General features: G+C 37.5%; 1 long non-coding RNA gene across 6 annotated transcripts in view; it reads right to left on the bottom strand.

Moving 5' to 3' along the window:
- LOC116717553 (uncharacterized) overlaps window positions 1-27,324 on the bottom strand; it is a 125,179-nt gene that overhangs the window by 20,849 nt on the left and 77,006 nt on the right. For all 6 annotated transcript variants that reach the window (XR_004338760.1, XR_004338756.1, XR_004338755.1 and 3 more), the window contains 2 exons: window positions 16,368-16,469; window positions 10,486-10,548 (listed from right to left, as the gene is read on the bottom strand). This is a non-coding gene — a long non-coding RNA (uncharacterized LOC116717553). The remainder of the gene's footprint in view (window positions 1-10,485; window positions 10,549-16,367; window positions 16,470-27,324) is intronic.

The following is a 27,324-nucleotide window of genomic DNA, read 5'->3' as shown; positions in this document are numbered from 1 at the left end:
TGGCTGGAATGCCTTTTCATCCCACAAACACACATGATGTGCACATTCATGCAAAAACACAAGGTCAGGTGGGGTAAGTAGAGCTGGGTCTGAATGACCTTGCAGCACTGCTTCTTTTAAGCATGGAAGATGTACAGTACTATGGTTCAACTATGGTTCTCTGGGTAAAAATACTGTATGTAAAAGCACTAAAAAAAAGAATCTATTGTTTCATCTGTATATTCTCAAAAAGAAAAAAAAAATCTAATATTTGGAGATTCGTTCAGTTTCTTTAAAAACCTCAATTTTAGAAAAATAATTGTTTTGAGATATATCACCGGTCACTCCAAGTGGCAGTCCTAAAATGAATGTAAATAAAACATGTTTTCAATTTGAAATGTTAAAGTGATCATAGTGTCAAGGGAACTATCACATAGTGAACAGTAAGTTCCTCTGGGGTAAAAATCTGATGTGACACGGAGGCCAATTTATCCTTGAAGGTCCTCAAAATGGGGAAGACAAGCGTACTGGCAATCAAGACAAATTATGTTGATCTTTATAGGTCAGAAATTTGCTACACAAATATGGCTACTTACCTAATCTTAACTCATTTTTACAGAAAAAGTGAAACTTTTGATATTTTCTTATGTCACAAACACAGACCTTGAACTATTTGAACTTAAATTTTGCATGATAGACCAACACAAAGTATCATTTAGTAGTAAAGTAGAAAAAAAAAACAATGTAATATTGATATATTTATACAAAGTAAAATCTGAAAAGTTTTCCAAGCATTCAAATCAGCTTTGCACATCTAAAGATGGAAATGAAGCACAAGTACAGACAAATTAGACAGAGCCTGTCTGTGGAAAAAAAGATCTCAAGTCTTTTCAGTTGGATTTAGATATGAGCTTTGACTGGGCCATTCTTGGACATAAATATGCTTCGATCTGGACCATTCCACCATAACTCTGGTTGTAATTTAATAGCTTAAAACTAGATTAAAATAAATGTTGATATCGTTTACTTGTTTCATCTTCTGCTTCAGACTGATTCTGAATGGCATTTTATTTAGTTCCAGAATGCCTTAAGTGTAGTCTAACGTATAGTTAATAAAAGCATGTGCATAGTAGATTCTGCATTAGTGAGCATGTGTCCTGTTGAGCACTACACAAACTCCAACAAGATAAAATCCACCCACCATCTGGAAAAAATTACAGTGTGTTACAGTTAGGCATATCTTTCCCTCAGTGAGCAGGAAATGGCTTATTTCTCCCGAGCACAGCCAGTCCCAGCTGGGGAAGTGGCTAACCACATGAAACTAGTGCGATCCTGTCTGTTTACACACAGTAATTTGCACAGGTGAGAGAGCTAAGGCTTCTGGGATGAATGCAGTGGCCTTGTTTAGGCCCTACCCAGAACCAAGAAACTGACGGGATTTTTGTGGAAGTCATGAATTCATTTCTTTCATCAAATCCAGAGATGGATTTGCTTAGGTTCTAAATTAAATTTTCAAAATGAACATTTGATTCAAACAGAGTTATTTCTAGCTGAAAGGTGTTTGCTATTAAATAGCAAATATGTGGACTTTTTAATCTGATTTTGGCTCATCTGAATATATGAAGGACACCCACACACAGCAGTTTATTAAAATATTTTTGAAACTACAGATAAAAGTGACTTTTTCTTTCGACATGTGAATAACTAGAGGCAGAGGAGTGGATCAATAGTGTGTCCATTCAAACTAAAAATGTAATAGGTTTGATCCTGATGCAGGGGTTGTTGGAGGCACTTTTTTCATACATAATTTAGAGTTTTGAACAGAGCGTTTTATTCAGCTCACAGTCTCTTTACTAAAAAAAATAAGTCTGTTAGGCACCACAATTATTCAGCTTGTTGTTATTTAGGCTTCTTTGCTTAGCAATCCATCTACAAATTCCAACATTACACATTAAAATAACCAATAAATCCAGCAAGATTATGGATTATGGATGGAAATAAAAGCATAAAAGACAACAACAACAAAAAACTCAGAAAATGGAAAACATGCCAGCACCACACAAAGTAGAATAAGGTCACACTTCTTACTTGGAAAAGATTATTGACAAACTAAAGAAAAACTTCAATATCTTCATACAAGCAAGTGTTTTTCATGGTGATTTAACATAGTTCAAACCTTTGCTGGAAACTTTCAAAATCATTTTTAGGAAAATGGCAAATGCAGAATGTTTTACTAATTTTCTTCTTATAAATCCAAAATAATTGAAACCAGCCTTTATTTTATCTTAACCCTTGAGATTTTGTTGCACCACTAAACAAAATTTACAAATAGCATATGTACATGCAATTAAACCTAGTGAAATTATTATTTTTTTAGAACTCATGACAAACTTGAGGTTAGATGTTACCTTAGAAAAATCTACAGAACAGTCTGCAATAATTCTCTGTGGCCACCAAGCCCAACCAAGAAAACTTGGAAGTTGTTCCTGTACTGCTCTTTGAGCGACTTCCTTTTTTAAATTTCCTGTATCAATTTTTATTGGAGGTTAAATTATTGATCAATTTAGATTTTCTTTCATCATTTTACCCATAATTTCTACCGGCTGCATATTTGCCTCTGACCTGAGGTTATTGCATTTTGTGCCAACCTTTCCCCGCTCTCCTGTCCTCCAATCTCCTCTCATCATCTGTCACAGATGCAGCCATCCCTGAAATGTCCTGTCCTTCTTTAGATGTGATTGTTAACGTCCACTTGCCATGCCATACCAAATGGCCTTGATGTTTCGGACTACTCTCCATCAACGTTTTGCCATGTCCCATTTTTTAAAGGCTCTTTATCCCATCTGTGTCCATCTAGGTCCTCCGCGGCAGGAATATTCCATAGGCTTGGTCAAAAGTTGTTAAATACATTTAAATCTAAATCAAACTATGTGCTCTTACAATACAAGCTGTGCACAACACAAGTTAGTGGTAGAAGTCTAGATTATTTTTTCTTTTAAACAGCACACTTGTAATCTCTTTCCAAAATGCCACCCTGTCAGTGAGTTTAAAACTCATTACAAAAACAGCACTAATATTTCAACCATAAACTGCTGTCTCATTATTTCCTACCATGGCATGTATGTTTTGGCTTAAAAGTACAAATTTAAAGCTGCAGTACATAACTTTTCCAGAAAATCTATATTATTTTACAAATTTTTCAAACTGCTACTATGTTGTGACAGTATGGAACAGATAATCTGTGGGGGGAAAAAGTCAACCTCCTCCGCTTTCTCCCTCTGGTCCTACAGTCCATCTGCACAAATACACTTTTCCCAGTCAGAAAAAAAAAACAATCAGAAAGAGGAGGAGGGTCTTAGTACTGTCAATCAATGCTTCTGTATGTGCTGGTCACCCTCCTCCCCTTGCTCTCTGCTGTGATTTTAAATACAAAAGAATGCTTGGCAAACTAGCATGGTGTTTCTGTAAACTGGTATTTGCTGCAGTGTAAATGTGAAGGAAAATAATGCTGGATTCTCATTTACGTAAGTCACTGTTTCTTTCTACAGCATTAAAACTTGCGATAAACACTTAATAGTTACTCAGGAAAGTTGTTTCATTTACACATGGAGTGTCTATGCATAATAAACAGTTTAACAATGTGGTCTCCCTTTGTTCCTGTTTGAAGAAGGAAACAGCTTAAAATACAAAGATGTTGTGTCACCACAAGTAACCAGGCAAATGTGATCACACACGATGCAACTCTGTATGTGACGGGTAGTGTATTCAGTGAAGGTATACAACAAGATGCACACCACCACACACTTGGTAACACACCCCGTCAAACATCCATCTCCCACTTTCGTATTTATTTTTTTTCTGGCTTATTTATGCAGCCATTCTTTCAAATCTAGCTCACACCCGCTCGTCTCAGAGAGCAGCTGGCCTTTCTTTTCAAACCGTAAGATTTCATAGACCTTGAGCAAAAACGGAAGAATAGGCGAGAGGGAAAGAGGGAAAAAAAAAAAAAAAAACACACACAGCTAAGGTAATAACCTGATTTCGCCTCAGTTGGTTTTGATTTGGGAAAGGAAGAGTGTGTCAGAAAAACAGCAGGCTCTCTTCTGTCTCAGTTCCATGCCAGATTTTGAGAGGGAGAAGCGAGGAAGGGATGGTGACGCAGAGCGAGAGGAGGAACAAAACGAACAAAGATGGAGAAGGACGACGGATCGCACCCATGTGCCAATAAAATGAACTGAACTGACACAAAGAAGCACATATTATTGCAAATATGAAAGTTCTATTGAGGGAGACTCGAACAGGAAGATAGAAGAGGAAGGTGGGAGGGTATTACCGATGAATGAAATTTTAATAGCTCGGAGATCATCTGTACCCAGGAGCTCAAACAAATATAAATCCTGCCTTCGTATTTGAAACTTCTTTTTTTTAAATGTGGCAACATTACTTTTTTTTTTCATACCAGGGTGAATTTTAATCATTCTGTAGACGTAACACTCAAAAGATTGGAGAGACACTGAAAGTAAGAGAGGCAGGGACAGAGAGGGTTATGGGTAAATGCAAACCACCATCGACACAGACACACTTGAATCCCCCTTCTCCCCCCCGACTACTCCAGGTGTCTGTATTCACACACGAGGAGCATTTGAATTTTAAACTCCTCCAAAAACATGTGTCAGCCCTCACCAATCTGTCATCCTGCAACGCCCTCACAATAGCAAGCTCACAATTAACTTAAGCAGGAAAAATGTGCCAATTTAGCCCCAATTTCCTCCTTACAGCATCAGATTTTGTTTCAAATGTGTATTTTTTAGCATAATCTCGAGGCGTGCCATTTTCCCCTGCCAAAACCATCTCCATATCAACAAGGATGCCCCAATTTGCTGATTTTTGAAGTACATCCCAATTCAGTGCTTAAAACATTTTATTTCAGGGACTATATTTGGTTCCAGTCTGGCTATGTTCTGGCACGAAAAACTGTTTTGGAGAAGAAGCGAAGCTTTGCCATTTAAGGCACATTACATTACAGTTGCTAGCTATCCAATCACACATTTTAAATAAATCACAGCTTTTAAAAACAAACTAGTATCAAAAAAAAAGATTTTGTTTAGTTATGATAATAAATGTAGAAAAAGAAAGGCTGTTTCTTTTAAAATATTGCAATAATAGATCTATTTCTGCTTACAATACTGTTTAATTTCAATTAACGCAGAGGAAGTCTAGTGATGAACAGACAGCCCTGCGAGGAATATGTACTCTGCAACTATGTGCAGCAACACAGATCTACAGAGCAAACATACTTCCTGAATGATCTGGTGATGGTCTGTATTGTATGATGGACGATCACACTGACAGCACATTTCAGGTCTGGGAAAAACGTATTCAAAGATTTGAAGCAGTCAAAAAGCAGAAACAACCTGGGCCAAAACAGACTCATTTTGTACTCTGGGGTGATGTTTTCTTTCTCTAACAACTTGAAAAAAATAAATTATGTGACTAGCAGCAGCAGCAGAGATATGCAAAGCTGGTGATTAATTTAAAATAATGAAAGAGCAGTGTGTGGGATTACATTGGAAAAAAAAATAAATGAAAAGCAGAAATCTTTTTTAATACAGATTGTCAGAACCATTTAGTCTAGGTAGCTTTAATTATAAATCAAAAACTAGGAGTTGAATTGTTTATCTTGGATACAGTCAGTCTGTAGCCATCGATCTAGATTCCACAAAAATCATTAAAGAGAAAGAGGGCGATGGAGACTGAAGTGTCTGATTTTAACAAAGACTTTTAATTTAAGTATTTATCAACCAGGGTATGACGTGCAGGTAATGACTTTGTTTGAGGATAGTCCAATCAGATCAATTTGTGGCCTTTTAGTGCCTTAGGACAGACTGCTAAATTAACACGTCCTGGACCATCTCCGAAAGTTTTCCGTGAGGAGCCGCCATCTACATTTTAATGAGCTCCCACCTGTATATAGCTCAGTCATGGCCTACTCAGTTTACTGACAATAGATGTTGATGACATAAGTGAGTGGGGTCAAAGAGCCAAGTTGGTGAGTAGGTATGGAGTGGATGGTCGAGCACAAACTGCACTGCATCATAATTAGTTGTGATGTTTTCTATTTTTAGGCACACAACAACTTTAGGCTAGGAAAGATGCAAAAATAGACTTAAGTTTATAAATTTATGTAGCTTATTGTTAAAAAAAACCAACAATGTAGAAACATCATTTTGACAAGATACCAGTGTAAATTGTATGAGAGTGAAGCTAGAGACAGTCATCTCACAAATCAGTAATGTCTAATAAGTATACAAGTGATTGTATTTCATTAGGAAAGGAACCTGCCTCTTATATTTGTCGCATTTCTGAACTCTGATTTTGGTAAATAAAAAATATATTGCTAAAGTGGTTTACATCTCTGAATGTACTCATAATTTTACTGTCACTGAAGTGTTACACTTTTACAGATTGTAAATTGGGTTCCATACTGGGAACAATTATGTCAGATTTCCGGATGCATACTTAGAATGCCACTTTGAATCAGCATTAAATGGACTTTGAACAAACATAAGTTCAAATAGGGGTTCTTAACAAATGGTATAGATCCACTAAATAAAATGTTTGACTAAACACTTTGCATTCCCTAAGTGCGCCTTTCTTTGGTTTGTCCCTCCCAGCCTTTACCTTTTATTTCTGGGAGATCTCAATGTCTAGTGTTGTCCAAGCTCAAAGGTTTTGAGTTATTTGAGTTATTTACGAAAGTATTAAAAGATATTCCACCTCTCCACATTGAAATTTGTTTGCCACAGAAATGTATTTAGAATTACTGAGATACCAAACAATGAAATGTCTGAGCTGTGACTTCACATAGTTCTCCTCTATACATGCCCATAATGTCTATCACGCGGCCTTTGTCTGCATTGTAATCACCAATTTGCAACAGGGAAGTGGCCTGGTTCATTTACAGTTCATGTTTTCAAAACATTTGTTTGTAATTTTGAAGAACTTTGATTTTTATTTGAGAGGCTTGTTGGGGATTTAGCTGTTTTTGTGAATCTTGTGAGCTCATTGTTATGAAGACCTCTCCTGCTGACAAGGCTGCTTTTTAAGCCCCTTTCAAAGATGCACAGCTTTGTATGAACCTGACGACTCACTGAGAGTGTTGAAGCTTTTCAGAGTTTTTGCATGGGTAAACTGGTGCCGCTGTGAAATCCTGAATTCACTTCAATGGACATGCATGTACAGCAGTGGTTTGTAAACATGACCTCCAATCACTCCCCCAGAGAAAGCAACAAATTGTGTCGCCAACAGCGCCGTCCAAACAATAACCTTTTTTTTTATTATTATTTATTGGATTACCATCATAGTATAGTTACAATGCTTTTCTGAATGTCTGAGAAACTCGTCAAAGGGAAATGAGGATCGCATTAAACCGGAATGACTCAGAGAGAAGCAACTCTCCAGAAGCATGTTGGAAAAAAAATAAAATAAAAAATAGATTTACAAAACTAAGCTATAGCTGTGGAAGCATTTACAAAAAGGAAAGCTAACACATGGCTTCCGTAAAAATAAACGGCTTGGATAAAACACAAGACAAATCACATTAAAGAGCAACATATTTATATACCCAAAGGAGGCCGATAGTTACCATGCTTGTACCGTATGAGCAAGACCTAGCAAAATATTAACAATACATGCTACAAAAACAAGGATAGAAAATAAGAGCCAGTCATGAATGCTCAAGCTACTACCAGCGATGGCAGATAAACAGTTTTATTGGAACGGTAAGTTGCTTTTCTGTCATAAGCACATTTAGCAGCGCACACGTGAGGATGACTGACAGCACCAAGACCTTCCTCCTGCCTCTGATTGGTTGTTTTTGACCGGGGGCTGTGCTTTTTTGCACAGAAATTATCCAAATATTCTTTCATCTGTCACATATACTCACACACCAACATGCTACTGTACCAGATACATTAAAAGGTGATGCCGGAATGTCATGTATTTCACCCACATACTTCAAACGTTGAAATCCAGGCTTTTAGGCAATATTGTGCCTGGGTTATAAAAGTGAATAGACAATGCTGAGCAAGGGTCAAAAAGTTGAACTAAAAAGTAAAAATGTGTAAAGGACATGGATAATTCAGTTTCAGCTTACTGTGGAGTAAAACAATATATAAGTATCGGATGAGCATTCATCATATGATCCAATGCTCACTGCAACTTTCTGCTAGGGTGATATTTAGAGAAAACCTTTTCAGACAGAATGATCTTTAAAATAAAAAAATACAGTGGCCGACAATTTTGCCTTTAGCTCTAAATTAATTTTGAACTTAATTTGAACTGTTACTTAAAAGCCAGCACCCGTCCACAACTGAAGTTAAAAGAACAAAATCGTTTAATTTTCTAAATAAATGCAGTCTGGACTACATGTGGAACTCAGCAGTGACTCTCAGTTTGAGACCGGTAAAACAGCAGTCTATCCAGAAGCTGATTGTACGAGTGGTTTCATTTAATCTTAATAATGAAATTCATTTGTTCCACAAGCTTTAAATGAGAAAAGGAGGGAAGAAATGGATGATTGTGCATTTCATATTCTCCTGTTTGATACATATGTTGAATTTTGTGTTTCATTTAAAGAAGCAAATTAAAATGACAAACAGCAGATTAAGAAAGCCATTTAGTTCTGCTTTGGGAACCAAATAAGAAAAAAAAAAAAGGAATGGTCAGTGTTATTTTTTACTGGGCTGTCTCCTCATGAGAAAGATAAAATTAAGAGTATTCTTTATCCAACTGGAGTTATGGTTCTGTTCCATTTTAGGGGACATAATGCATCTATGTCTCTGGTATATATGCATTATTTAGCCATTTTATAGCAGGTTTCTGCCATTTACTACATTAAAGGGCATCAGTCAAAATGAAAACAAGATTAAGCCAAACTGTGGATAATATTTAAATGAATCTGTAATCTGATGTTCAGATGGAAATGATTGGGAGACGCTATACAACAGTTGAAGGACATTTTCTATCACTTTTTCAACTGTTTTCAGTGGTGTGGAGGGATTTAGCAAAAGACATGACCCAAATTGAGAAAATTGTATGGAAAAAAAAGAAGAAGAAAAAAAATGCAGCAGGCTGCTGAGAATAAAACCACAGCTTAACAAAGAGTGGTGATTTTACACTGGAGAAGCCAAACTCAGACATAAATGTATAACACAATGTCCACCCCAAGACAAAATGAACTATAGCAAAGTTTCCAGCTAAAATTTGAATTCATAAAGTGATAAATGTTTGTGCTCCATTTCTGACCAGCAGAACTCAGATTTGAACATGAATGTATTGGCATGATCTTTTCAATAGAAGTCACCAGAATAGATTGTCTTAAATTAGCAAGTCATGCAGTGGTTTTGCTAGTTGCTCCTGATTTCACACAGACTGGAGAAATCTTTCAGTGTTTTGTATTGACAGAAGTAACATAAAATATAAAACTGGTTTAAGCATTTTCTTATCTTGATTCTTTTAAGCAGCCTCTGTGCTCTGGCTGTGTCGTGAGCCGTCTTGTTTCCTCATCTTTTTAGTTTTGGGTTGACTCTTCCTTTAAATTTATTATAACTGTTTTTATCATCCTGGGTCAAAACATGTTTTCAACAATCAAATTCCTTTTGTGAAGAGACATTTGACCTTTTCACTTGTTTCCTTCAAGAGTTCAAAAAAGTCTCTAGCTTATAAAATCTTTGTGTTTACGATCTTTACTTTATCCATTTCTGTGTTGTCAAAAAGTGGCCACACATTCACATTGAATGTTAATTTTCAAGAATAGACCCTCTGATTCTGATAATTCAAATTCTTTGTATTTATACAGAACTCACTCAGTTTTTTATGGTAAACATGACCAACCTAATTTAAAAAACAATGAGGATGCCATGTTCTTTTCATTTAGTAGTTTTTAAAAGCTATAGCTTCTTTGTGTATAATATATGAACAACTATGGCCTTTTAACTTCTTGTCAAATAAATGTCTGGTAAAATCAGATACATGCCTCATAGTAATATTTTTATTACTATTAGACAAAACAAACTAAAAACAGTTTCTGATCTTACAAAGTTAACTTTTTTCTGGTTTATTTCTAAAATAAAAAGATGAAAGTTGAATGTATTTCACATTTAATTTCATTCAGAAAGCACTGGTATTATTTCCCCACCTATTCTTACGGCCAAGAGTTCCAACAATGACTCAAATTAAAACTCCCATTAATCCGACAATGTAATCCCTCAACTGCATGAAGCGGCCTTTTCAGACACAGTGTGGATTAGGGAACACTGAGACCCTGTGTTGGTGGTCACCGATGTATAACACCTCATAAAGATAATATGCTATGCGTGTGTGCGCGTTTCTGTGTTTCCTGCCTCGGTGGTGGTCAGCGCTGTGTAGTGCAGAGGGCTTACGTGTGTGGGCGGATGAGGGCACTGTACATGTGGATAATGTGATTCTTTTCCTCTTTGTGGTTACCTGGTGAAGAGGAAAATCCCTGTGAGGTGGTCTTCTGCCAACGTGGGCCACAATGACAGGGGCCTGTAACAGAGGAACCGGTTAATTATTAAAAAGTGGTCCCTGAGTGGAAACCAGTTTGTGATTTGAAGTTTGCAAGAGTATACTTTGTCACAAGTTGTTTCACTTTAGTTGTTTGTATTTGTTCTCCATTCCTTCACCTTACCGTGTCGATCAATATGTGCATTTTTTTTCATGTGGCATCTAAAGAAATGAGAAGATAGCTTCTTTTTTTTTTACCAAATCTCTTTCTTTGAAGTCATCAAAAATGAAAAACTTGAGTTTAGTTCCCAACTCTTTACTACTGTACAGAAGATAACAGGTGTAATGAGCTGGTCCTATTGCTCCTTGACCAATTCCATATGTTCAATAGATTTATCACTTTGAAGCTGATTAAACTATATGATCCTGGACATTTTGCATACGCTTTGTATTAGCTCGTACCTAAAGGGGGACAAAACCATAATGGGGCAACCAGCTGGTTTGATAATATTTAAACAGATAAAATCAGGTTATGAAAGTTATTTTCAGTGGTCGGTTTAATATGCAAAACTGATTACCTAACAACTATTGCTATGGCAATTGCATTTTCAAATGGCTCCGCCTCTGAAATTGATAAGCATCTAATCGTAAGCATTTGTGAGAAGTTTTACGCTTGTATCTCCTTAGATACAAACCATAGCAAAATCTGAAATTTAAGACGTATTTGCATTGAGAGGGATTTGTGCAAACTGGGAGGAGGGGTATAAAAGTTCTACTGGATCAGGAATGAAATTAAAGGACAGGTCAATGCCTTATAAACAATATCTTATTATAGTAGGGTTTTTTGTTCTTGTCGAATTCAAATTATTTGTTTGCTCATGGCTATTAACTGGTAATACAACTCCCATTTACATAGAGGTGATGCTGGAGCATTACATACTACCAGCGTATCTTCTGTCGCCACAGAAAACAAGGAAACATGTAACCATTTAATGGAGGTGAATCAGAGTTAGAAAGCTACTTAAGTGTGTCTGGAGTTTGGAATTATTTCTACAACTCCCAGCTGCATTCCACGTCTCGTGCAAATCTTCCTGTACAAACAGTTTATCTTGTTTAAGTTAACTGCTTATGGACTTTATGGTCGGTCATCGATATCTTTGTGCTCATTCTACACCTCTTGCAACTATTTCTCCTTAACAAAATCTGGTTTAATGTTTCCCGTGTGCTCGCGAAACTAAAGAAAACCTTGTTCCGTCAGGACAGGATACATTTACCAAAAAAATATGGACAGGCACGTACAGAGTATCAAGTACATTGCTGAGCAAAAATCTCCCTATCTCTTAAATCTATGCGATTCATTATTTTTTCCCATGGCAGCCATTACAAATACATTCTTTCCCTGCTCATGTCTGGACTGCCAGCTTTCATCCTGCTGTGATTATTTCATTTCATTTCTTATCATATCGCATCAACTGCTTAATCACTGCTATTCCAAATTGGATTTTTAAGATTGTTCAACAGAAATAACCATCGTTGTTGTGTGTCTTTTCCCATTTAAGAAGATTCTAAATATAAATGGCATCACCAGAATAATGTTAAGCTTACTCTGCATGAGTGATAAGATATTAATTGGCAGATTGAAAAAAAAAAGAAGAAAATCACAAACTCTTGGTCAAATGGAAAATGCTCCTTTCAGTCTTAAACAATTACTCCCATCCTTAATGAAACTGTTCAGAAGAAACGTATAGCAATTCTATCTTAGAGTTTGTCCAGCACTGCAGCAAGAACATAGAAAGGTTATACAAATCTGCCACTGACATTTTAGCAGACTTTTCCAGAGAAGTCCTAAAGTCTAAAATAAAACTGTGTGCCAAAAAATATATATATATCATTGTTAAATTAATTAGGTTGCTTAATAAAGTCCCTCATTCATCCACACCTTTTAAAAACTGATCTATTAATTCTTTGGCCCAATTTCCCTCTTTAAATCATTCCTCTCTCCAGCACCTTTCCGTATCTTCTTTCCCCTTTCTTATTTCTCTCTTAATCTCACATCCCAATTTCAGCTAATGAGCCCATGCACAACAAAATAAATAAATAAATAAATAAATAAAAATCTATACCAAATCACAAACAGCACGAGAGGAAGAAATAGGTGCAGAGCGCTTAGTCTGTTTGTTAAAGGATTCATCATGTGAGCTGTTTTCAATAAATAATAAATGCAAACGGCAACTTTTGTCTGCAGACAAGACTTTCAGACATGAATTATGCATTGTTATTCTTGGATAGGGCAACACAGGGACAGGATGGCGGTGTATGTATGTGTGCGTGTGTGTTTGAAAATGTGTGGCGCATATCCTTGAAACACACTGTGAACACTGCTACTGAGGCTTACAGTCAAGGCAAAGAACTTACTGTGATTACTCTGCTAAAGATCCTATTTTGTTGCACTGACATGTGTGGTCTGATGCTTAAGCTTCCACCAGCTCAGTTTAGCTCAGTTTGCACTTAACTAAAAATTAATGTCATTGGTAAACTATTATTAGTAGCATATTGCCTTACAATTAGGTATCTTTAGTACTTAGGTAAGCAAGAACAGGAAGTGTTTGTTTTCATCCAACTTGTCCTTTGTGTAGGAGGTGTGTGAGCACATTTTGTGTGTTTTTTTTCTGCTTTTGCCAACTCTGTAATCATTATGACAACAATGGAGGCCACATTCCCTGTAGACAGGAGAAGATTCCACCAGAAATGCTAAAATATATGTGTAACTTTTGTTCTCCTCCCTGTTCCTCATCTGTAGTCTGCATGAAAAAAGTTGATTGAAAATCAGCAAAAAAGGAGAACAATTACAAAGAGTGGCACCCGTGACGGCAATCGTCACTGATCTCCGCTGTCACTTTTCTCTATGGTAAATAATTCATCAAAAGAAACAAAGGGGAAACAAATATGCAAATAAACCACCCCCCCCAAAAAAGGGGGCCAGCAACATTGGCCTACCACCACAAGGGAGGAATGAGAGTGGCTGATTATTATGGCAGGTTATGACTGTGATGAATTTGAATTTCTCTTGTTTCATCTACCTTGACAGAACTGAAGTCGCACAGACACAGAGGGGAAAAAGGAGAAAAAAACTGGAGGGATTTGAGGATTTGATTGAGGAGGGGAAGGAGAGACGGATAGAGGGATTAAAGACAAGGGGAATGGAAGATTGTGGGGGGCGGGGGGCAGTGAAAAGGGGTAGTAGACATCGGAGGGAAGAAGAAAGAGATTTGGGAGGGGATGCGAGGAAAAGAGGGAGGGATGCTCACAGGGTGTATTCGACAGCGCTGTGAAAGGTAGCCATCAAGGGCTTTGATGAAAAGTGCAGGCCTTCTAAGGCATAGGAGTGACAGCATATGATTTGGTCAAAGCATGAAGCCTTTCAAAGGCAGACATTCTCACTCCTATTCATTCCTCTCAGGTTGGATATAACTTTTGGGGCTTAGCTCTGGAAAAATTTCCAAATTGGTTTGACAGATTGGCCGTATGTGGTATTGTCCCTGTGACTTAACAGACAGTAGACTGACTAGAGATGTAGACATCTCGAAATGAAGAGAGGATTATGGGCTGTGCAGTGTCTCAAAAAACTGTCCCGGATCAGTTGGTATAGCCGGTGACATTTTGCTGAAGGAGGTTGCATAAAATGTAGAGAGGTGGATTTTGATTCCGCGAACAAATCTGCACCGAGCATAAATGGATAAGAAGGCGTACATTTAAACTGCAATTTCACACAAAAAAAAATATAAATAAATGAAAAAAATAAGTTTCCAAAAAGACACAGACAAAACATTTTTATCTGGTTTTAGTGTATTTGGTCTGATGACAGAACAGTGACAAGAATTGAGTTTATCGCATTTAAAAGCGAGGGCAGATAAGTGAATTTGGCCACACAAGCAATGATGGATACTGCCTCGGATGCTGAAGCTAAAGCAAATGGTACAAACACCGACTATATTCAGTGCTTTACCAGAACAAAACTGCTTATTTTACTTATAGATAAAAAAAACCTTTTCAAAGACATCTTGAAAAGAAAAAGCCACTGACTATGTGTTTTTTTAGGTCAAAGTTTTAACCCTGTAACCAGTTTGCATGTTTTCTGTTGCAAAAAGGACATATTTTACAACTTTAGAGTTGTTAAAAATCACAGGCTGACATTTACATTTACAGGTCAGTCATAGCAGGAAGGATCAGCAAGCCAGTCTGATGATGACTGTGTCATTTTGCTACACATACATAAGTACATTATATTTGAAATAGCCTGTAATTTCATACACCTACACACATAAATGGACATGCATAATCACAATACCTCTCTCACATGTGAAAGCATGTGTGTGCACAAAACTGAAAACACATGCCTGCGGCACTCTTGTCTGATAGCGCTGTCTATCTCGCTCTCACTTTCTCTCTCCCTTTCTCTCACACACACCCACACAGAGAGATAATAGTATCTAATTTAGGCTCTGTAGGGTTCTCCAGAGGACTACACTTCATCAGGAATATACTGGTGACCTACATACTACAGTAGGAACAGGGGCGCACACCAGCATAATAATTGCATACGTTTCCACACTCAAACACAAATCTACAGGACATGGATCTGCACACACAGACACACAACTTTGGGTCTATACGCCTTGGGTGTTACTAGTGTAACAGGAGACACTTAATTCAAACAGGACAATATGTTGCTCGCATATTTGTGGGACTCTGTTTTGTTCAGATATTTCTTTTAGCTACAAACATCTAGAATAATTGCTCTGGACAGATGAGACCTTTAACTTCAGTGGACCCCCAGTATTTGGGGGTTTAGTGATCACAGCTGAATGTGAATATTTGAGATCAAAATCTGCTTAAAAACAATCTGCTAATGCCTGAACTGTACTTGAGCTAAGTTCAGGTCAATACTAAAAAAAGAAAAAAGAATATCAGAAGATACAAAAGACTTAAAACTGGGCCAGTTTTGCCAATGGCTCTGATTAGCAGGTTATAGGTTCAATGATCAATTAACTACCAATGAAAGTACTGAAAGGATTTGGAGAAAGTAGGAGCCTAGTTTATTTGATCAAATCAAATGCTGAAAAGTAGATTTTCCACTTCATGGTAATGTTGCCTCTTAGCTTCTGAAACTACAAAATAACTCATTGATTGCTAAATTTATATATGCATAAAAAAAAACCTTTAATCTTAAACACAGTTTTGAGTTTTGTGTTACACTCCAACACATTTTTAATGACAATGTCTAGATATTTTTTATGTCCTGGTTACAGGTCACTATCCAATGTACACTGACATGATTCACTGGGAAGAGAAATGGGCCCACAGCTAAAAGCTAAATTTGGGTCTTGATCCAACCTGTTAAGTTAAAAATATTGACCTATGATACCATGATGTCACCTTTATATCCCAGAGAGACAATTTAAAGTTCCCTCGACAAATGTAAGTGGTAAAAAAATGTCACATTTTATTTTGTAGAAACTGTTTGGTGTGCCAATAAATTGGGCACTAGTGCTTTATATTAAAACAATTGCTTAATGTGGGGTTTTTACCCACTGAAATACTCTAACGTTGGATTTCCTTTACAATCTGAAATTATGCCATGAAAATAAAATATACATTTATCTTAAACTTTGTGCTGAAAAAAGTAAGTCTTGTTCGTTTTTATTTAGTAACACAAAAGTAGAAGATAAATAAATAAAATAATAAAAGATAATATGCATCCCCATCTTTTTATTAGCAATTATGTGGTTGTAGGTTGTAGCTTTTCTAAGCTTCTCTTCAGACACAGCACTAAGTTTCTGGGTGGGGAAAACTGGAATTACCGTATCATTGCTTTATAATGCATTCAACTGGCACCAAGAAGACATCATCCATCATTCATGGGCATCATCTGTCAGCTTTCTGGTCCACTAAATGTCCAAGACCTGAGGCAGAATTGGAAAGAAAAAAAAATCCAGTTAGCACACCAGAAGGCCTGACTCATGCACAATTATCAAATGCTAAGAAAAAGATTCAATTCACCTTGATGGCAAAGTGTTTTACTGGAAATGAAAGCATTATATAACACTGACAATATAAAGTGAATATTAAAAAAAAAACCTAGGCACTTCTTGAAATGAGTAAAAAAATGAATAAATTGCAGGTTAATGAGGCATCTGTGTATAAAATAAACGTGAATATTCGGAGAGCAGCAATTTATTGGGACCCGTCTCAGTAGCAGATTTATAAATGGTTAAAAGATTGTGACTCATACACAGTTTTGGTTTGAAGGAGAAGGTCAGAACCACAACTGATACAGAAATAGACATTTGTACCAGCATGGATACACATGAACTATTTTCATGTTTATGGGTGGTTAGAGAAACTTGGCTTAATGGTAAAGGACCTCACTCGTACATAATAGTGTCTTTATTTAGCGTCACAGCTAAAGCACATAAGCAGCTGCTGGATGATCGCCCAAAACTGGAGCCAGACTTTTGTCTAGATAATAAACTAACAATAAAAACAAATTCAAATGCTAACGTTAGTCACAAGTAAACAGCAACGAAAGCAGATGGATGTCTGTTTGGCATCTTATTACATAGATAACATGTGATCAATATTTTTTTTAAATAGCTACTGCAGATTTATTATTTTTTTAAAAGTTAATAAAAACATAGATAAAGGTATTTTTTTTGGTTTCTCTCCCTCTAATGTATGAAACAGATCACCATACACTTACTTGTGGCTCCACTATTTTTAAAGGCTCCAGGGCTTAGTTTGAAATGAAAACTTATTTTAAATAAATTGCTTAAAATATCTGAAGCTCAAACTTGGTCACTACTTCGGAGGTATCGAACTCATTTCCACTTGTCTAGATCATGAATGTCCTCAAAAGGTTGGGCGTACCAAAGTGTATTGATAAACCCATTAACAAACCTGTAAAATATTAATAAATAGCTGTCTCTGCATTCAATGAGTACTGTCTACAATTAAAAACAGTTGAACCCGTTTTCACATATATGAATTTTGGCAGAATGCAGATTTTTTTTAACAAATAAATAATGGTTTTATTCATAACTCTTTAGCAAAGAACAAGTGAAGCTGGTTTTTAATAATGTTTCTAGAATGTGAATTAATCTGTACATTACAAACACATTTCTTGTTTAAAATTCAGTAGTGCTGCTGATCTGACTCAAAGCTGAGAGAGTTGTGGCGACAGACCTTTCCAGCTGCATGCCAGATTTTAAAAATCAACATCTGAGTTTAATCATCATGACGGCTGCTTTGCCACAGTACTGATTATCAACATAGAAAGAAAATTCAATTCCACACGTTTGTTTCAGCGTTTCACTGCTAGACTGTCTAGAGCTCCAAGCTCTGAGAAGTAAATAACAGGTCATCTCGGACATTTTCACAATAAATCTCCTCAGAAACTGATGACTAATAGATTTAACATCTTAAAACCATTTAATTGCAGTGTATGTGCTGAGTGTTTCCACATTTCCACATCTCCATTACTTTGTTTTTGAGCACTAAAACTTTCCCAAGTGTGGATCATGCAAAAGATAAAAATTAGATGGGGCATCATAAAGTTAATAGCTTTCTCTTGCTTTGTGGGTATAAGCTATAAGAACCCCACAGCTGTTGGTAAAAGTGTTAAAGTTTAAAGAGCTAGCAGACTGAAAAAGAAATAATCATTATTAAGAATTTTGGTAAAGAAAAAACAAGTCTGATTCACAATTTTGGTGAGTTTTTTATTTGAAGTTTTTCAAAAAGAGTGTTTTTATGGACAGGAATAAAAGGTCTATAAAGTTCAGTTTAAACTTAAATGCCACTTTGCTGATTATTTTTGGCCACTCATCACAAGAACTCTGTTTTGACCAAGTATTTATAATTATCTTCTCCAAATAAATTCAAGCACATTTGATGATTTTTACTTGCATTCTGTTGCTGTATATTTAAGTATTTCAACACTTCCATAAAGAGCTTAAGAACACAATTTCTTTTCTTTTCCGTTTACCTCTGCGGACATTTTTTACACAACGTAAATTTGCAACAGCATATTATGAGTATGAGAGTAGAAGTATAAGAGGCAACAAGAAAGAAGTGCATGGGATCAGAATTGGACAATGCTCAACTTGATCTGCCACGAGTACCCGACCAGTTGGAAACTAAAAGAATTCAATCTTTTACTGATCAGCAAATGCATCAAGTCTAAGTGCTTCCAGGTCGCAGCTACAACAAAACGCTTTAATGTGGAAGATCTTAATGCAGGGAGGAGACTCAGTTAGTTCTTTCTTATTCACTAACAAAGGTTTTAAAAAATGAAGTTAAAAAAACCACAGCAATGTAAGAAGCTGTTTAAAAAGAAACCATTTCTTTATGACTTCACAAGATGTTTGTAATTTATTCAGGCTGTGAGAAAACAGGAGAGAGCGAGATGAAAGGCAGGTAACAGGAAGGCTGTGGAATAGAACAAAATTGATTTGTTTAATCATTTTAATCTCTCAGCTTTATTTCTTATGAATGAGCCACAGTTTAAACAGTAAACTCTATTATTGTGTTTATAAATAGTAAATCAGGTTTCACAGCAGCTGTTCTCTCACACATGCAGTTTTAAGACACTCCTGTCACCAATATATAAAATAATTCATTCAAACTCATAGCAGAAAAAACTTTTCATGTCTCATGTAGTTCTGAAAGAAAAAAACATGGAATTGGCAAAAATTGGTATTAGCAGGTCAAAAGCTTCACAAACTCCAAAAATCACGTACTAGTCACAAAACCCATTGTGTCTTGGTTAAAAGGTGCTTTTGGGAATTTAAGAGGACTAAATGTGAAAGCCTGACAGATGGCACAGAGTCAGAGGAGGGTAAGTCGAACAAACATTTTGCCACTGTAGAGCTGAGGCACTGTTAAACCAAAATGAAACATTCATCGTCCTACACTAAATCCAAAACACGAATGACCCATATCTTGGATCGGACAAACCCATCTTTACTTCCTTAAACAGAGGACTTTAGTAAGCCTGTATGAAGCCCAAAGAGAACACAAATACAGACTGTGAGGAGACGGGAAAAGAACGACCTTTATTCTCATGAACTTAAAACTAATGCTGTCAAAGCAACCGCAGCTATAGTCAAAGTCTAAGTAGAAATATGAAGTGGGATTGTTGGGGTTGAAGGGAGAAAATGAAGGACAAAGAAGGAAGTACATAGGGAGGAAGAGAGAGGAATGAGAGAAGAAACAGGGATTAGGCAATAAAAAGACAGATGAGATCAAGAGACAGTTCTGACACGCTCAGGCAGCAAACGCTCTCTGTGAGTCTGGGAGCAGCTGAGCGGAGAGCTTACACACCCACACAAACACACACGCTCTCATGAACAGTTGTGATGTGGTTTGCTGTAACTTTGTGCCTGACTGGATGTATATATGAGATGTTTAGAAAGGGGCTGCACTGTAGGAAGTTAAGCCAAATCCCCAACACCACACCCCACCAACATGAGGAGAAGGGGGCTTTTAAGGACTTTGAGCTTCTGTTGTGGTTTCTTTAATTCTCCTCCTCTGCTTTTCTTTCTATTTTTCCATCCAACTCTCACTCCATTTCTCTCCTTGCTGTCTGCTTCTCACTCTGCTTCTCACAGGCTGTTTTCAGCATTTTTCTCTCTCAAACCTATCTTTCTACTCTCTCTCTCTCTCTCTCTCTCTCTCTCTCATTCTTAACTGGCTTTTGTTTGAGGCAATACAGTCATGAATAACATTTGCAGTGATCTAAGCATGTGATCATGATTATATGATGGATTTAAAAAAGCATGTGGAAATGTCCTTAGCTTCATAAAGTAATTACAGTCGTTTTAAAGCGAGTATAACATATGGTTATAGGCCTTTGCACAGATAAACAAGCCACTGAATACCTAATGAAGAAAATGATCAGATCAGCTTTACAAACAGAGTAAGAACCTGATCTTTAAGGGATGTTGGAGCTCATATACTTTGACGCGATCACATGAGGAGTTTATATAATGCCCGTAATAAGTATAGGAACCTCCTGTACGACAAACCACATTACTCTACGATGATGAGGTGGTGGGCTTCATGGAGGTTTGGGGCTTCTGTTGTGGTCGCTTTGTTCTTCATTGCTGTTTTACTTTTTCTCTTTTTTCAGCAGATGATCACAGGATTCATCATTACTCAGTGTCTTTTACTTGGCTCCCCCCAATCCCTTCATCTTTGCGCAGAGTCAGATTTCATCACACTTCAATGACTTAAGTGCGTGCAGTCGGTAGAGCTTCATGTTGGACTTATTTTCTGTGATTACACATTATGCCGGTGGGATATTCCTAGAGCTGTAATGATTATGTTACCTCAGGAGATGATACACAATACTGAGTTGATGAGTACAATGTCAGATTTTGTTTTTAAAAATAGGGTAGAAATTTTAAAAATCATGACTTGCCTTTGTAAACGCTGTAATCCATGTAGAATACTCAAGTGTATTCAAGGGCAGTCTATTATGGTTTTCAAGCTTGTCTCAGTCTAAGGCTATGTTCACACAGCAGGTCTTTACTCTAAATTGTGATTTGAAAGTGGTGAAAGCTTCACCAGTCCCAATATATTGTAAGTGTTGAAAGGCAGCCCAACCAGAAGACTTCTGTTTGTCAACGATGCAAACACAACAGGGCAACTTAAGATATCCTCTTACTGAAAAATAAAACTTTCCAGCATACCAGTGGGCATTCACTTTATGAAGTTGCATGCTGAGATACAAACTACATAATGCTTCCTAAGATAGATTTTACTTTTCGAGAAGAAATACTGTGATGTTTCAATATCGCTAAATCTTCTCAGACTTGTTATTCCTCAATCCCTTTTAATGATAACACTTGTATAGAACACAGCCAAACAGTTTTTGACTTTATCACCAGCCATGAAGGCCAAAAATTTTGATTCACCACTTGCTCACCCAAGTTTATTTTATCATGCTCAGCAGTATTCACACATAAACATACTTCCGTGACTGCATTTATACACACATGGAGTCCAACAATTAGATTTCTTGTCTGTTTATACACACACAATCAGCCGTCCTGTGAAGCTTCCCCACACCCCACGCTTCTTCTGTTTTTCAAACCTCAAACACCCACACACTGCCTCTTGATTCAATTAAAAGACAGGGAAGTCTGGATTGTGGCATGCACTGAATGTAGAAAAGTGTCCCACATGGGTTGTGTGTGTGTGTGTGTGTGTTCGCTCGGGCTTGTGTGCGCAGTAACAAGTCCAGGAGGGAAATACAGACATGCTTTGGCCCAACAACCCTTTCCAGTCCATTTGGGAGACCCCAACGCAGAGCAGTGCCCATATAAATGCCAACGAGGCTTAAATTCACCTGTTCGTTTCCCGTTCCATCCGCCCGTTTACTTGTGAAGAAGAGGCTAGCATGCTTTAACTTCTCTGCTTGAAGAAGAGACTGATTCCCGGCCTGAAGGTAGATGTCTACCTTTCTACAATTGAGAACTATGGCCTAGAACTTACATTCTTTCTACTAAAATGGTTCCATGGCTTAACGTCTGGAAGTGAAAACGTTTGATTTTTGGCTGCCTGACAGTCAAGTCATAGCCACGACTTTATAAATATCTCAGGCAGTTAATAGTTGATCCGCCTCCTCCTGTGTTTCTCTATGCTTGCAAAGGATCACATTGCATGAAGACAGTTTAATTCAATAAATAACATTATTTATCTCTGCAAACAGATGCCTTGATATCACCACTTTAATTTATTAACGCGGTTTGAAACGAGGAGCAGTGCTTGTGAACGCTTGTTGTAATTGCAGTCCTAATCAGCTGATCTCTCTTCAGCAAAACCTGTGAATGTTAAAAAATTGACTGTTAAAGAACAGTTGGAAATGCCATTAATGGATTCAGTGAGAGGCAGTCGACTCTGATTGCATTGACAGACTTAACCTCTCTCTGACTGCAAAAAAAAACTAGGAATAGTCAGTATCCTGATGGTGACAATCTGCAACAATTAACAACAAAACTAATACTACTCCTAAAAGTTTTTGTTTTTTTTACTCTCAAAATGTTACTCAAGTAAATGTAACTGAGTAAATGTAACTAGTTACTACCCACTTCTACATCTGACTACAACGGTTCTTTCCTCTTGTTCAGCAGAAAACTGGTGTTAACTAAGCACATGTTTTTGGGGGGAAGTTGGTGCAGAGTTTGCACCAGTGGAAAAACAGAGAACATACTTGCTAGAGGCTCCTTAGAGGAGATGATCTGAAAGACAGTCTACTCTTCCCCAGACAGTTCAACAGCTGGTCAGACTTTTAGTAAAGTGATGTATTTGGGAAGACCTTTGAGGAAGCAGAACCATGTCTTATTTGGCTCAGAACAAGGCAAATATCCAATTATTGAAAATAATCCAGTTGATGCATCAAAATGTCATAGAAATAAGTTATTCCTGTGTGTGATTAAAGTAATTTTCCCTAATTCACTGATAGTGAACCAATTTAAGGTTGTATAAAATTTTAAATAATTGGCTTCTCTAACTCTAATTAAAGGAAGTAATCTAGTATGTTAAACTGTATTTGAAGTTAAGCCAGAGACTGGGTCACACAGAGCACAAAATGATGCATAGTCTATCTTTTCATTAGGACAACAAATGCAAGCAAACTACCAAGTGCAGAAGTCACAAGGCTGTAATATGCTTAAATGTGTGTAGGTGGTAAAGGGTCAGAAAGCATAGGTCAGAGTTATCTTTAAGGGCACCAAATTAGCACTCCTAATGATAACAACCGTAATAATAAAGAAGCTGCCGTTGTCACGGTTCAAAAGGGCAACTGACTAGCTTATAATGATCAAACCAGCTGATTTTCTGGGCAGCTGGGCTTTTGAGCAGGACTGGATTAGCTTAGCTTTTGCTTCAAATTGAATGAGAGAAAATTTGGAACATTAATATATTTTGGTCAGTATGTGCCTCAGTCTCTGTGTACTATCAATATGACAAGGTGTTTGTGAATCTTCAGTGATTAGTCAACTAACTGAACATGTGTGGTTCAAAGTGTTTGCTACACTCAAAAGTTTAAATTACTGCTTGAGTGATCAGAATCTGTACTTTTGACCAGGGTCAGAGCTCGGTCACATCAACAGCTAGGGTAATGGTATTGGTTGGGGTCTGAGAAATGCATCATGTCAATGAAGGGTCCCTAAAGAAGAAAAATGAAGCAAAAGGATTTGTGGATCCGAATCTGACTCAGAAAACTTTGTGACCTTCTCTGCCATGGCCCCTTCCTGCACATTGGGATAATGGATGAGTGATCTTTGACCCTTTAATGCATTCTAGCTACCCTCACTCTGCTGCTCCCTGTCTTTCTCCTCGTCCTACGTTTTTTGTTCCTCCACTGCCTTCCTGTCTCTCTATCTGTCTCTCTTCTCTAATGAGACAGGGACTTTTCTCCCCATGGGGAAAGAGGTCAGTGCTCCTGACACACACACACACACACACACGCACACCCGCACAGATAAACATCCAGACATAGATGGCACACATGCATACAAATTCAGACAGGATGCAAGCAAACTTGTACACATCCATGCAGATAAAAGGGCAAACCCACACTGAGGCTGCCATTGCCCCACCATACACATGTATCACACACGCACGCGCACCCCCACTGACCCAAAAATCTCTCCTCTATTATGCAGAATATCAGTTGGCTGATGGTAGAGCTGATTATGCAGCTACCCTCTGCTTGCCCACAACTCCCTGGTGAATATCTGCCTTTAAATCCACCAATCCCAAATGTCTTTTTAGCATATCAATGGAAAGTTTTATATTCCTAAACAGTGGGACTTGCAAACGTACTGTTTTTCACAAATTCTCCATCTCATCATGTCAGTGTAAGCCCATAAAATAATTGTAAAAAATAAAAATAAAAAAAGCAGCTAAAATAAATATTTAGCTTCCACAGTGATACAGATGTTCCACATGTGTAATGGTAATTTTTTCACCTATTAGACTACATCCACATACTATAAATGCAGGATTTTCTGAAAGCTGAAAAAAAGCAAGAAAAGTCATATTAATTAAAAGCAACGAGCATAAACAACATTAATATTAATACAAAGATGTTGTTTGTTATAGATATATTTTGAGCACTTGTAGTTCCATTGTTTTACCAAAGCCACCAATGACCAGACACGCCAGAACAAAACGGAGCCACACAGGACAAATAACATTTAAAGACAACACTAATTAATATTAGACTGGGGGAAAAAGTTGGGACTACTCAGAGAAAAGACATTCTCAAAAGAAATTAAAATTGGCCTCGATTGGAATTTTACAGAAAGCTTCCTGGTCAAGAAAATGTTTAAGGGCATGTTTCCCCATTTCTGGTACACTTGGAAGTGTCAGGCAGAAAAGGCTCAGTGTGATTTCACCGAAGAAAATAATAATTCCACTCCTTCCTCTATCCACTTTTCCTCTTTCCTTGGGAAAATTTCCCACAATGGGGCTTTCCCAATTTTTAATATTACTTAAAATAGCAAGCGCAGTAGAATTACACTACACTGGAGGGAAGGGACAGATAAGAGGGGGGGGGGGACAGGCCGATATCTCGAGAATGAGTTCATAGCTCCACAGCTGCAAACCTGAAAGTCAATCTTCTTTACCTGCATACAGCATTTATCTCAAATTTGAAATCCGCCATACGATGTAAACGATTCAGCAGCTCCACGGTAACTAAATTCAGATGACTCTTCCAAATACATTCAGTCGGCTGTTTCCCAGAAGTCTGCATTTATAGATTGTTCCTGTGTGGAAGTGAGGAATAGTGACCTGAAGAAAGATTGCTTGCTAAGCAGGAAGCAAAGTAATCTGGCCCTCTAGGTACACATACATGTGTGCACAAGCCATATGCTCGGATATTTATCTGTGAATTGCACTCTTGTGTGCGCGCGTATTTGTCAGTGTATGTTGCTCATGACGAGATGTGAATGCGGTCCCTCTTGTAAGATCAATGATTATACTATGCATCGCCTTTCTGCATGTTTCTTGCCTGCTAATTGAACGGCCATCTGTGGAGTACTGGGGAGGTGTAGTATGGGGTAAACTGCCAGGCTCATTATTTGAGGAGAAAGTAGCCCTCAGAGGGCAAAATAAATTAGTCTGTGTCCAGTTTAACCTTCAGAGGACTCAGCTGCTGTAGTTAAGGTGCATGCATGTACAGTACTGATGGATGCTCCTGAGCAGTTTATGCAGGCTTGCACACCTGTCCTAAAACCATGCAGAGCTGGAATGGAAAAGAAAGAACAGAACAAGGTACCATGTTCTGTGAATGTACACAAAAGGCAGATAAAGGATCCCACATTAAAGTGTTTTTTGAGTTTGAACTGTACCTGTGTTTGCTGCAGTGGGTCTGGAAGAACCATAAACATGGAAGCAGACTTGACCCGTGTGTCTCAGTAGTTTCCTGTGTAAGCTGAGCTCGGTGTGCGTGCGTGCGTGCGTTTGTGGGGAAGTGGCCCCGTGGAACTTCTCGTCACTCCTCAGGTCTGTAGAAAACAACCTCTCTACTCCATTAGCTTTGCTCCATGCCTGCGAACTGGCACATGTGTACGTCTGCCTTTATGTGCGAGGGACATTCCATCTGTCTCCTGTCACCAGCAATCCTCTCTGTATAATGAGGGCCTGTTAAGATCTAGGGTCATTTCTCCAGAGGTCAGAGTTCACTCTTTCTAAAGGTGAAAAGCCGCCCAGGGTCGGGTTAGGTGTTATGTGACACTGAACACGCACACAGCTGCATGCAGAGTCTGGTATGTTCAGACAAGGTGAAGTTTTTGTGCTATGTTTATGCTGGTTTATGCAGCGGAAATATTTGCAGCACAGTTGACTGACACTGAATTTACTTGATTTTTTAAGTGTGGGTGGCAAACCTCTGATGACTTCTGGAAACATATATTCATATCTCTAAAATGACAGCGGTACAAACAAAAATCTTTGCTGCACAAACCTTTGACACTAATCGTGCTTAATTTTAAGTTGGGGGAGCTAATTTCACCCAGGTTCTATTCTGCCTCCTTGGATTCCACTTTCTTCCACATGTCATTTCTCACATGCTTACAGGAAACTGCAAATGTTTTTGACTTTGGTTCCCAAATTTTTCTTTTTACTAGTTTTTTACTGTTTTTAAAAAGACAGTTTTGTAGAGTGCACAACTGTAGCTGCCCTGTCAAATTTTCCATCCAAAATATAGATCATTGCAGCTCCTCCAGAGCCTCTGATGCTTTCCTTGTCTTGCTTGTCCATTTCCCTGCATACCTATGTCTTGGTAGCTTTGCAGTTAGGCCATACTCTTTCCTTCTTCAGACGTCAGATTGAAAAATTATTAGTGAGATGCTTAAAATTTGGGAAATTGTTTTTTACATAACCATGCTTGGTTGATTACATAGTTATATTTAATTTTAGTGGTTTTGGAGTAAAGGGAGTGAAATACCAACACAAATGTAAATTTGAATTTGAGTTTGGAAAAAAAAAATGTATTTTTTCTTCTGATAATTATGCAAAAAAATCTTGCTTTTCTTGCTAGCCTTAAATTTTAGGTCTCACATTTTTGTACAGCCACCGTTTCTTCAGACTTCAACACAGATGAGACAAAGCAGACTAAAAAAAGAGACCCAACAATCTTAGTCATGAAATAATAATAAGAAGAAACCCTTGATACATGATTTATTTAAACATATCTGTTACCCTAAACTTGAATATAGGGAAAATCTAAGTTCACCTTCTAAGTGAGCA

Source organism: Xiphophorus hellerii, chromosome 3 (assembly GCF_003331165.1).
Source record: "Xiphophorus hellerii strain 12219 chromosome 3, Xiphophorus_hellerii-4.1, whole genome shotgun sequence".
In the NCBI taxonomy this organism is placed as follows: Eukaryota; Metazoa; Chordata; class Actinopteri; order Cyprinodontiformes; family Poeciliidae; genus Xiphophorus; species Xiphophorus hellerii.
The sequence above is the reverse complement of the archived record's forward strand: the minus strand, read 5'-3'. Positions and strand labels throughout refer to the sequence as shown.